The sequence below is a fragment of the Chrysoperla carnea genome, chromosome 4 (genome assembly GCF_905475395.1).
Source record: "Chrysoperla carnea chromosome 4, inChrCarn1.1, whole genome shotgun sequence".
Classification (NCBI taxonomy): Eukaryota; Metazoa; Arthropoda; class Insecta; order Neuroptera; family Chrysopidae; genus Chrysoperla; species Chrysoperla carnea.
Genome location: NC_058340.1, coordinates 20,996,380 through 21,010,831, shown reverse-complemented (window position 1 = coordinate 21,010,831; position 14,452 = coordinate 20,996,380).

Here is a 14,452-nt window from a genome sequence, read left to right as displayed (position 1 = left end):
ACTTTTTGATCCACATGCTGGTAAAGCGTGGATTCTTTAAAGTATATTTTAAGTTCAAGTTAACAAACTTTCACTCACAATATTACCAAATATATGCCTTTCAATCCACCAGTGTTAGTGGTATCAGTGTTTTGAAAAATTTCCAGATTTCCAAAAGTGTTTTCAAAAGAACGTAGAATTATAGCACGGGCCTCAAAAGTATGTTACATACGGAAATGACAATAAAATTTGATAAAATTTTTGATTTGATAAGATTTAAATTTTATGTAATTTAAATTGACAATGAACTTAGTTCTTCTTACATCTACAAAATTTCGGACCATGCAGTTTTATAGAAGTAAGAGAAATGTAAATAGAAAAATTACTTTACCTACTTACATAGACAACAAGCATGTGTCAATGCAATGAAAGCATATGAAAATGTCAATGTGTCACGATCGATTTGTATGATTCATACCTAAAGGGCATTTATAAAAGGTATATAGTAACCACTAAAAATGTATTTGGACAAAAACCGGTTTCAAAACACTTCATTTATAATGATTTTTTTGTAATTTTTTATACCGCAAACGTAAACCTTTTAGACATTAGTTTCAAGCCAAACTGATGATAGTCATACAAAGTAACAAAACTAGGAATTTATACCCCCAACCAAAGTACTGCCTCTCAAAATATGAACATTTTTATTGGTCCAAAAATAAAATAAAGGCAAAAGGTTTCAATTTCATTTATTTCTTCTACCAACTAAATTTTAAGACAATTTATTGAAAAATAAAAATAAATAAATAAAAACTAATCTAAATTAAAATCAGTGGTAATATAAAGGAACATTTCATCAGAAAACAAATATTTTACACCATGAGCCCACAATGAAGCAATTTTAATGATTTGTTTGTGGGCTTTTTTGAGGGTTGATAATGATATTATGATAATCTTGGTAATAAAGTTGGAATTTTAAATCATGGCTCAAGTGTCGACAACTTTCTGGCCTGTAGTGTAAGTTAGAATATCTCAAATATTATATTTATTGTTGCTCAAGGTGAAACCGACTGAAACAAGGTGAAAACATGTGATCTAAGGCTTCTTTACTTGATCGAGTGGTGTGTGTACTATTTTTCATGCCGCTGCAAGGAGGAAAGTTACGGTAACTTTGTTTAGTTAGGGACGAAAATAGTTACTTTCGGTCCGCAGGCTCAGGAGACCATTTTTCAACCCTTTTGACGAATGCAAAGTTCCATTATTAAATTTTTTTCCTACGTATTAAGCTGTTATTTACTTGGAAAATGGAAAAGTCGATTTGCACAAATTCAACACTCGGCCCACGATTAAAATTTTAAATTTGTTTATTACTATCTTGCTTTTATCAATCTTCAAAATGGTAGAGAAAAAAATCATAGTAATGTTTCTTTATTATAGGCTCAAGGTCTATTTGGGTATATGGTTTTGATAAAACTTTACCTATAAGCCGATTGAATTTTGAACTAATATGTGTTTAAATTTAATTAATTAAAATTTATTCACAATGAATATATAGGAATACTTACTAACATTCATTTAAAGCAGTTTTTGTATATCTACTTTTTTTAAATACAAAAACCATTAATTTATACCTAACATACTTCATCATTTATAGTAAACTGCCCAAAATCCTTAAAAAGTGTCACTGACTTTACAAACTTGTTTTACAAATTCCTTGAAATGATGAGATAAAAACAAGAAAGTAATTTAATTCACTAGAAGAGTTATTGTGAAATACTGAAATATTATTAGAAGGTGTTCATATGGCAGGAGAGTAGAATTTTGAACTATGAATAATTAAAAACCCAGGAAAATAAGACAATAAAACAGCCAACCTGCTTAAAAAATCCAAGTGAAGTTTTTTCACCGGAATTATCTTTATTTGGATGCAAGAAATGACCAATGAAAAGTTCATTGCCAAATCATGTGCGCAAAAAAAATTATTCAACGTCAAAGTCAGCGAACATGTCTCATATTCTCTATCACTGCCCAGATCTTACCATGAAGAGATGGACTTACTTAAGCCAGTCTCTCTTTGTCGACCTCTCCGATATAAAGTCCATCGACGTCAAAGCACTCCTGCTGTTCTTAAACAGCTCCAAATGGTTCATGGAGTAGTGACCGAGGATGGGCCAACTCTTTTTCAGCCCAAATTAATGGGCCTCAACAATCCCGGCATTCTCCATGAAGCTCCTAAGATAAATAAAACTCACAGAGAAATATGGCATACTATTGAAATTTCGGGGTAAAACAAGGTCACCACGATCTAATAGTCGGTGTTAGCGCTACGGTATTGGTCCGCAGCCGCTCGCACTGACATCTTGTCAATATCGAACGTGGTTTTGTTGAAATTACAGGTTACTGTGTAGTTTTATTATTTTAAGACCTTTAAAAACGGAAAGTTTAGGTTTTTTTATAGCGTACACGTACCCCAGTTTGGTTTCTTGTAAATATGTCCTGTACAATCCGATCGATGTACAATATGTTTTCTTTGCATGAAAACAAAATTTACAAACTAGGCAGGAAAATTCGTCTCCTCAATTTTTTGCTTTTTATACCATTTGTTAATTTAAGTAAGCCTTAAATGCCGCAGGTACCTTATTATTTAATTAGCTTATTAAAATAAAATTATATTCTGATTTCAGACATAATAACAAGGTAAACACAAAAGTGCAAAAGTTATTTATCTTAAATTATAATTAATTCAATCTGAAGGATGATTAAATAAAGTTAGTAATTAATTTCGATACAATTATATTTATTTTTTTTTTGTAAATGGTAAACACGTGTTATTCCTTCCGTATGTACATACTTAATTTTATTCCTTGCGTGTTAGATAAAACGTGAGTCTATAACAAAATAAAAGAAGTAATTAACCTTTATAAACCAGATGATTTTTTTTAACTAAAACGGATTTTACTTTAACAAATCCATCCCCTTAATGTTATTGAGGAATGTTACAATGTGTAGCCAATTTAAATTTTATAACACGTATTTATATTTGAAATATACCAAGGTATATTTCATATATAAATACTTGTATATTTCATTGTGGGCTCATGGTGTAAAATGTTTGTTTTCTGATGAAATGTTCCTTTATATTACCACTGATTTTAATTTAGATACCAAGGTATATTAACTTTAGTACCAAGTTTGTATCGCTTAAAAATTTTGATGCTACGAACAAAATTTTTACACAATAACTCAAAAACGAAAAGAGATATCCAGCTAAGATTTATATATAGCGTGATCAGGATGTTAAAAGTGAGGTCCAGATCGTAAAAGAGAAACCTATGTCAATTTAGTCCTGGGACCGTAGAACCCATCATCTTTTGTTTGAAACATTTCTACGTAAACATCACTGCTTACCCATATACCAATTTGAATGTTTCGGTAATATACTTTCATGAAAATCGTTGGAGCCGTCTCCGAGATTGCATGTATATATATATAATATATGAGATTGCATATTATATCTTAATATATATATTTCTTGTGAGCGTGTGTATGTAATTGAACTCCTCCTAGACGGCTGGACCGATTTTGATGAAATTTTTTGTGTGTGTTCGTGGAGATTCGAGAATGGTTTAGATTTACAATTTGGTTCAGTACAACTGTTTTTGAGGGCTCCGTACCAAAAAAATGAAATTTCATTAAATGGTGGGAGCGCATATAAATCATATCACATTATGTATACTATGTGTACTATGTATTTTTAATAGTATTCAGGTCATTGTCAATAGGCATTTATTAGAGCCATATGCGAGCGCAGCGAGCTCTACTATCAAAGGTCAGGCCAAAGGTCGAAGGTCAGGCCACTCCAATAAATAGGAGCTAAATTGGGGTTTAGCGGGATGGGTTTAGCGGACAGGCTAAACGTAGTATAGGTATTCATGAATTGGAGTTATGTTTTTACGGGACAACGTCCGTCGGGGCCGCTAGTATATATATATATATATATATATATATATATATATATATATATGCAATCTCGGAGACGGCTCCAACGATTTTCATGAAAATAAGTATGCAGAAGGTTTTTGGGACGATCTAGCTAAGTTTCATCGTTATAAAATGTATTTTTAACCGTGTTTTCAGGAAAAACTGACACATTGCAAAATATGACTCTTCCTGACATCTATTGACGAAATAAAGTATATTACCGGGACATTCAAAGTGGTATTTGTCTAGACATTTTAAATGGTTCTTATATTATTGATAAAATTTGTGCCTTTTTCATTCAAAAAAATACCGTATATATATTAGATATCAGATATGTATGAGTGGCTATGTACGAATGGTTATCTTTCTTTACTTACATGACGTAAAAATAGAAACGATTGCGTTATCAACACTGTCTATACATAGTATTTCAACAATTAGCTCAGTCAATTGTTTGTTTTCACTTGTTTTATTTATATTTCATACAGAATTTATCACATAACTAAAACAAAATTTGTTTAACTAATTATAATTTTTTGAAAAATTACATAATTGTATTGGCATGGAACTATCTAATTAGTACCGGATAGAGACATGGAATCAACAAATTTTGACCTTGACAGAAGAAAACACGTTTTATAATCATGCAGACTAAAAAATACTTTGGTTTTTATTTTTACACAAAATTTTTCATTATAAATAAAATTATATTACACTTTAGAACTTTCTTGATAAACAAATTCAAAAGTTTCTTTGAAGCAGAAACTATTATTTAATTATAAACAACGGAACCTTAAAAAGGTTCATTTAACATCATTTATATGTCATTTTTTCTCATAGTTTTACGGATATCAATTCTAACGTTAAAGAAAAATTGATTTATAAAAAATTCCAGACTTTTCCAAAACAAATTAATATGCACTAAAAAGTAAAAAATTAACGATAATATAATGCAGTTAAAATTATTTTTATTTCTGGAGTCGGTGTCAGCCAAGGAAACAACTCTGACAGAACAGTTTGCTCTATTAGCTTTGCTGACACCGACTCCAAAAATAAAAATTAATTTTTACTAATTTATATTATCGTTATGTTTTCTTTTTGTTAAATGTTTTTTTTATTTTGTGATTTTTAGTGAATCTGAAGTACACCAACTAATTTGTCGCTAAAAAAGAATCATCGAATTCGGTTGGCGTGATATTGAGTTATTCGTCCTCTTTTCGTGCATACTTAATGCAAATTTATGACTTTTATGGTTTTCTCATGGATGCCGTTGTCAGAACTGGGCCAAATTGAAATGGAACCACCAGCTTTCAAATAGATAAAGAATCATCAAAATCGGTTCACCCATTCGAAAGTTCTGAGGTAACACACATAAAAAAAATACAGTCCTATTGATAACCTCCTACTTTTTTGTTTGAAGTCGGTTAAAATTAAATAGTCTCTGATGAACAAGTTTATACCAGGATATGCGTATGTAATGGTGTTTTTATAAAATTATGCAACCTTTGTTTTACTAATGACTTTTTTGTAAATATTTTGAAAACTGAAATGAAAAACATAATCCGATTTAAAATTGTGATGTGAAGTATAATTGGGGTTAGATCGCTTATGCAGGAGGTTTGTGTGAGGTATGTTAAATAAAGCAACATTGGATTGTTGTCACGAGCTGGGCTAGTGGACTCCCACTAAAATTCGCTTAAAAAAATGGGAAAATCACATTGTCATCCTGCCGGGGGATAAAAACTGGCAGAGGCAAAAGGGAATAACAACCTATGAACAGTTGGAAACCAGCATTAAGGAAAAAAGAAGGTGAAACGACGGAAAGTTATACATCCCACGGTTGATGAACTCCAATGCTTCCTTCAATTAAGAGTTTTTTATTAATAATAATTGTACGTCGACTAGCTGCCTTATTTTAAATGAATAATTTTGGAATATACCAGCTACCGAGAAATGAAAAATACATAAATAAACTGTTTCATTATTGCACAATAAACAGTTAAATGAGCAAAAAATAGTTCTAATCACCGTTTTAATTAAACTTTTTTCACACAACAATATTGATGGCCTCAACATCATCTGAACAAATTAATCAAAAATAATTTTTTTTTGAAATATTTAATAGGGAATATTCCTGTACCTTGGAATACTGTATGTTTTTCAAAGTCAATAAAAAAAATTTCACAATTGAAAAGATCTCTTTTTATAGCATTATTATTTCTACACATTATGGGTATTTCTTCTAGAAGTTAAATACTAACAATCTATAAGTATTATGATTATATTATATTTAAATGCGAGCTTTAATCCATTTTGACAATAATTTACCACGGATCATATCATAATGTATCTCGGAAGGCTCACAAATTTTTGGTTATACAAAGGCGTTGCTAGTAGGACCCTTAAAAATGTAATCCTCCCATTCCACTCTAGTATATAGGATGTCTTTGATTAAAATATTAAATGCCCTGCAAAATTTTCTTTAAAATACTTTTTTCTTCTCTGAGTGTCCACTTACAGCTTTAAATATCAGTTTTCTTACCTTAGAACACATGGATGGCATGCTGACCTTGTAATGACATTGTAATGCGTTTCTATCGAATGTAATTGCGTTTCTATAATAAAATGGCAAATAATTGTCACATTTGTCCTACAAGTACTTATATTCATTGATCACAGAGGACGTAGTATATTTTTTTATATTTTGATTTTATCCCAGGTACATGCCGGGATGATTTATGCAAATTTTATTTCTTTGACTATATTAAAAGAAAATTTTTATATTTAAAAAAGAATTACTTTTTAAAGGCAGGCTTTTTTGCTATAAAAATGATTATTTTTGGGAGTCTCTCATACAAGACTATTTGTAAAAGCTTGAGGCGCTCAATATAAAAATGAGTTGTAAGATTCCACCCGAACAAACATAGTTATATACATACATTGAGGTGCTCTAAATCATTGCCGAAATTTTATATTGAGCGCCTCAAGCTTTCTTCTTTTAAGGTATGTATATAAAAAATGTTGGAAGAGATGTGAAAATGAGGGCGCCACTTGCCTTACCCAAGCATTATCATCCAAAATAAACGTGTACGTAAAATTTCAGCTCAATCGGTTGAAGATAATTACCTTTTACTTCAGTTAAAAACATACAATAAAAATTAAACCGAAAACTATTTAATTTTAACAAGAAAAATTTTTGTTTGTTTGACTTGTATTCAAAAGCACATGGACAAACATTATCTTGGCTGTTTGCCTTTTGGCAATTTTAGCTCCATATAAATTTATATATTATATTGTTATTGGCCAAGTTACAACACTTTAACCTATTAATAATAATAAACGAATCATCTTGACTACATAAGATTAGACAAAGGTGCATGTACTTAGGTATTCGATTTCTATAGCAAGCGGTCAATAAACTATTTGTATTTTTTTAAGATCAAATTTAACTTCCATTAATTTAAAGTGAAATGTAAATTCGTTATGGTGTTAATTTTAAGATTAAAACATAACAAAGTACAGTTATACGAAGATATAAAAAGTGAATCTTATCCATGAGCTGAAAATGACTTCAATCATTATTTATGTTTTGAAACTCGAATTAAAGATACAGCCCATTTCAATATTTTGAAATCAAAAATCTCATTTTAGGAATTCATAGAGTTTATGATAAAAACTTGAAATCTTTTTGTACAATAATTAATTATTTTTAACCTGCATTTTTTCATAATTCATATCTGAACAACATTTAGACAATAAATTCATGTTATATGTAAAGCAACTTAAGCAAGAATTCCATGGTTTAGTGGCTTTACAAACTACAATTTTTTTTTTTTTTTAAAGTTACCATTTTTGTCTACAAAATATAACTGGTCACTATAGAAGTTTATTCGAAAGATTTTCCTGGAAAATATTGAAATAATATTTCTGATCTTGATCGTGATCGAATTTTTAAATAAATTTTATTCCAAAAAATTCTAGTCTACCCCTGTAAAATTTCTTGGAAATCATTATCGCTGTAAAATAATGTGGACAATAATTTTATGAGCATACAATTTCTATAATCAATCGAACTTTAATCATAATAAGCGATAGATGAAAATATCATAAACATCATCAAAAATACCAATGTACAAAAAATTAATTACGCCATTGTCTCCAATGCCATCAAGTGCCTAACGCTATTGATTTTACAGGTTTGTACATTGAACCCTAAAACAAAAAACCCAAAATCAGTGTTAACAGAAGTTATATTTGATGTTTTTATTTTAGTTTTAAAAAAAGTATACAAGTATTTTAGAAAACAAACTTGTTTCTTTTAAATCACTGGTAAGGTCATTGAAATATATATGCACCTAGTTTTGTAATAGATTTAATGGAACCAAATCACCTTGAACGTTATATAAGTATACATGCATTTTTAGATAAAATAATAATTGAGATGCTTGTTGCTATTATTCATTGTTTAAAAAAATTCGAAATGTGAAGAAAAAAGTACAAAAAATAATTTTACATCTTGTAGAATAACTTTTTTAAGGCAGGAATAATTTTGATAAAAAGCAAATACTTATAGGCTTTATGAGTAGATTTAAATAGCAAGCGTATCAGATAAAACTCCAAGGCTTTACTGACTTACAAAGTTTTTTTTCAAAAATTTGCATTGATCATTTTTAATAAATGTAGTTGAGTTGCGTTGATTCAGGTCTAGATCCCCTCTGTCAATTCTTGGGTGGTCGCATGCTTGATGGCATAAATCTCTGACTTTAGAAAATCCCAAAGCAAAAAATGCAATGTTTATAAATCCAATGGTTTGAGAGATCAATTTTGGACTAACCATAAATAATAATTTTAAAAAATTTATCTTTTCAAGTATAAATTTAAATTAATATTTTGCCATAATTTGCACGAAAATTGTGAGCTTTAGCCGCTAGATCTTCAATTATTTTTAAAACCTCGATGAAGAGTGAAAAGACGATTCTTTTTATTAAAATATTGCATTGATTTTTTGACAATATTTATTAATTTATTTTTGCTATCTCTTATACCAATTTTCTAACAGGATACACTTTCAATTTCCATTCTGCTACCAACATATCGTGTGGTTATGTAATCTTTTATTTTTCAAGTTTCAAACCAATATGATTAATGAAAGTGGGTGAAAATTAGTTACAAGTAAATCGAGCTTGTTAAATAAAGACAAGTGAGAAAAAAATTGATGTGCTTGTAAAAAATTATCCGTAAATCGAATTCATATAACAAAAATTTGTAACAAGAGGTCCTGGGATTCACAGCCAGTACCTCAGCTACACAGACATCAATCTAAAAGTGTTTTAACTACAGTTTGTGCCATCTTTTGTATAACTATGACATTCGTCAACCGATTGAGTTGATGAAATATGTTTTTAAAAAGTCATTTCAGTACAAATTAAACCATAAATCGCTTCACACCAAAACAACGAGCCGGAATATTAACGCTCTACTTTGAAAATAGTCGTTCGATTGTGTTACGCAACGTGCGTTTCATCGAAAATATCGTGGTCAAATTCTATTGTCGTTCATCAACGATCAAGATGGTGCGCGTCATGCCACAATGCAAATCCGCAAACGAAAATTCCCTGATCGCTGATGTAAATAAGAGGCGACATTGACTGGTCATCTCATAGCCTTAGAGTATTGATGAGCTCAAGTCAAACATTCGTGCCTAATTCATGGCCGTATCGCCCGAGATACTCGAAAAGGTAAAAAAACCCAGGAAAAAGGGCTTTTGTATTTGAAAGGTGAAATTTGCTAATGAGAAAAATCGACAGATAAACAAGTGGTGTGGGGTGCACAAAGTACAAATTTTTGAATTTTTTCAAAGTAAAAAACATTTTTGTATTTTTTACACTTTTAAGCAAAAAAGTACTCTTGTAATTTTTTTTTCTAAGCCCTTAGTTTTTGAAATAAAAATTTTTGAAAAATTAAAAATGCAATATTCGATTTTAAGAAAAATGTATTATTTTTTCAATCTGAAGGAATTCGTTTAGATACTGCAGCTTGTGCGCTACGAACTTTTTTTTTAAATTATTTAATGTTTAAAGAGGAAAAATATATAAAATTTCGATTTGAACTTTCATATCCATTACAAGAACTTCCTTATGGGAGGAAGCTAGTAAAAACAAAAATAATAATAAATAGTAGGGAAAAACAATGTAAAATATATTTGGTTTAATTTTTTTAAACAGCACATATTGGAAACAAACAAGTTTTAAAAATTATGAATCAAAATCTTAAGAAGACAATAATTTTATAAATGGGCGGAAAAAACAAATTTAATAAATTTTTTTCGACAAGACAATTTATAGTTGCGGAAAAACGACGTTGAAAGGTTAGTTATGAATGAAAAATTCTACAAGAAAATAATTATTAATAGGACAAAAAACAATTTTACAACATTTGTTTAAATTTTGTATAAATGCGAGGAAAAAACAAATAAAATAAAATTTTTTCGCCATAATTTTTGACAAGGCGACATTGAATTATAGTTATGTATGATAAATTCTACAAGAAAATAATTTTATTAATAGGAGAAAATAAATTTTTAACCCCCGAACTAAAAAAAGAGGTGTAATAAGTTTGACCGCTATATGTGTGTGTCTGTGTGTTTGTCTGTCTGTGGCATCGTAGCGTCTAAACGGATGAACGGATTTTAATTTTTTTGGTTTCATTTGAAAGGTAATTTAACGGAGAGTGTTCTTAGCTATGTTGTATGTGCGAGCTTAGAGTTTTGTACACGAAAAAACTATAAAATTCGCGATGATCTTCAAAATCGATTCAGTTTGGAAAAGGCATTACATATAATTTTAACATATAATTACTATGGAATTGAACGGTCAAATAAATAAGGCTCAATTCATTTCGAAAAGTGAAATGGTAAAATAATTAGGCAGTTCAAAACAATAATTCAAAGGAACAAATTCAATTCAAATTTTTCAATGAAAATATTTCCAAAAATTTGTCATATAAAATGATAGCTCTCTAAGTATCCTTTTCATCTCATTTGATGTCCTTGATCATCACTTTGATGTTTATTAAAGAAGGATTGTTATTAGCTTAAAGTTTTTATCTGTGCGTCTACGTGTTTCTCAGTGACATCGTAGCCCTTTAACGGTCGAACCGACTTGATTGAGAACATTTTATAGCTAAGTTTCCAAAAATCGGTTTACAAAAAATAAATCGCATTTGTCGGGGGTTTTTTAAATTTTGTAAATTTCACTTGTATAACATTTTTTCGCGATAATTATTCAAATATTATTATTAAATAAAGATTAAATATTATGAATGGAAAATTGTTTTAAGCCCCCCATACACGCGGAAACCATTTACATAAAATATCAATAATTAATAATTAATAATTATTTATTAAATTTTTTCAACCTTATAACAGATTGCATAAATTGTTTCATACAGCATGACTACATATAAGGAGTCTTATGAAATGAGGGTGTAAGTGTCCTCAATATCTTTGTACTCCGATTGGTTTTTTTAGATTCTTGTAGAGTTATTTATCAATCTTGTAAACCATTAGAGATAGAACCGAAAAGTTTAAATGTTTCTTATAAAATAACAAACTTTTGTTTGAAACAATTTTACGTAAATATCATTGTTTACCCATAAAGACGAAAATTAGGACAAAACTTAGGTTATAGCTTTCTCTAAAACCAAGACAAGGAGTTGAAAATTTTCAGTCAGTTTCAACTATTGGTATTGTAAAAGATTCTCGAAAAACAGAGTTCCAGAAAATACTTTCGAAAACATTCGAAAACCAATAAAATGGCCAAAATCATCAAGTACTGACATGCAACACTTTCTATACCAGTATATTTCAACAATTAACTCAGTCAATTGTTTGTTTTCTCTTGTTTTAAAATACTCTCTTGTCCAACTTTTCATTTGTTATAACGCTGTTCTATAATTTTTAACTTAAGCTAAAAATATTTCGATAAATTATGCTTTTTGTGTTATGAAAAAAATTGCACGAGTCAATTGTTTATCAATAATTTCTAATATTAAACTAACCGATGTGCAGCATTGACGTCAAATTCAATATAGTACCATTGTTTTTAAATTTGTAAAACTCTAATTTGAATTGAATACAAAAATTATTTCACACAAAAAATAACCAACATAGAAAAGAGCTTTAAAAAAGATTTTTTCGTAATTTTTGTAAGACATTTCAAACCTCAATCAAAAATATTTTGTACTTTTTGAGATTTAAATACTCAAAAAAATAATTTTCAAGGCCATCATAAAATTTAAATTTTATAAATCTTTTCAACTTTTTTAAGAAGCCTGTGTTTCTTTTTTTTAAAAATCGAATATCATTAATAATATTAATTTGCTTAAACTTAAATTTTTCAATATTTTGGATTTCTTGAAATCAAAAATCAATTTTTATTTTCAAATACGAAACAGAAATGAAATTTGAAGAGTTTTTATTAATTTTCTAAATGGTCTGAAAATCTTGTAAAAAACAGAATATTAATAAAGCAAAAGATTTTGACATTTTAACAGATTCCGAAAACCTTGAATAAAACGTAAAAATTCCCAAAAAATCTAATTCTTCGATTATGCGGAGGCGTTTTAGATTAAAATAATGCGCTAATCTCTAACAAAATAAGGTATTTTTTCAGATTTGTAAAGGGGTCCATGGAAAAACTGTACCTAACTATTCTCAAAGGATCAAATTATTCAATTCTGTCGAAATCGACTAAGCTACTTTTAGTCGATAGAAAAAAATACGTAGGACACATGAGACTTTTTTCTTAAAAATATAAAACACAGAAAAAATCCATAGTTAATGAGTGATTTTCAAATATCATCTCAAAATGTCTTGGTAGAAAAATTCTAAAACTTTATACAATATTCTGTAAGTTTGAAATTTTCTAGATTTCGTTGAACGGTGAGTACAGCCCTGAAATGCAAAATTAAATATAAAGGTTAAATAAATAACCAGAATTCTTTTATTTTGAAGTCGGTCAAATATGTAAATTCAGTTATTTTTCATTTGAAGGACATAATTTAGATGCATGTTTTTTGTTTGAATATATAACAACACTAATTTTTGAAAAAATGTTCCTTTTCGGAAAAAGAAGAACGGTACTTTTTCAAAGTATATTATTTTGGATTATTAATAGTATTCTCAAGGAGGTCGTGGTCTTTTTCCTAAAGTGTCCGGTCCTCATCCAGAAGAATAATCGTCCATGTCAATAGTTTTCCTTTTTTTTTAATTAACTTTATTTTTTTTTTTTAAATTTAGTATACATAATAGGAGATAATCCTGATGTCGATTCGGCCATATTACCCATACAAATGTTAAACTAGACTTAATACCATGACAAAATTTGAAAGTGAAATTAAAATTGATTAAAAAACGAAGAAGTTATAAGTAATCAAAGGTTGCCCATCTTCTATAAGCAAAATAAAGTTTAATATGTAATCTATATGGTGATACCCACGTATGACGTCCACTAGTAGGTATCTTCCTTTTTATTTAATTAGGAATTTTAAATCACATCTTGCATACTAGTAAAGATTTTTAAACTTCACTTTTCTATTCGTGAAGTGAGAATTCTTCATCTGAATTGATATAGTTCTCACCGGAAGCTCACTTTTTTTTATTGAAAAAGGAATCGACTAGGTATATTGGAAGATGGTTCTATTTAATTTTGAAAAAATACTTTAGTTGTGTACTTAAAAATATAATTATAAAATCAGTAGATTTCAAAATATTGTGCAACTTTTAGAAAGGATCACTTGGTTAATGTTAATTTGGAGCCTTTATGCCTTCTTGGTGAACAATTGAAGTGATGACCTCACTGACTGAATAACATGACCACATATACTTCAAAAACTGGTCAGAAAAATCCACCTTAAGTGACAATTCTAAGATTGAATACGCAATAAAAAATTTCCCAGTGAGCTTCTTAAAATAATATTTAATAAGAAATATAATAATTAGTGATTTTCATCATGGAAATTATAAACTATTAAATTTAATAAAAATGATAATATACAAAAACATAAAATTTATCCGGGACCCGAGGTTGTAGTTCTAAGATAGGCTACGCACGCACAAAGATTTTTTTGTTAAATAAAGAAATAGGAACTGAAAATTCATAATAGATATTAAATTTTTAAACGGAAATAAACAAAAAATATTAAATAAGGTGAATTAATTTATAATTTTCGGGAAATTTTAAGAATTTATGAATATATGTTTTTCAATTAAAATCAGTTATTATTATACCATGCATATATATGTAATATGCAAGGTATATTAAGTTTAGTCCCAAGTTTGTAACGCTTAAAAATATTGATAATAAGTAAAAAATTTTGTTATAGGTGTTCATAAAATCACCTAATTAGTCCATTTCCGGTTGTCTGTCTGTCATCTGTCATCTGTCGTCTATCTGTCCGTCTGTCATCACGATTACTCAAAAACGAAAAGAGA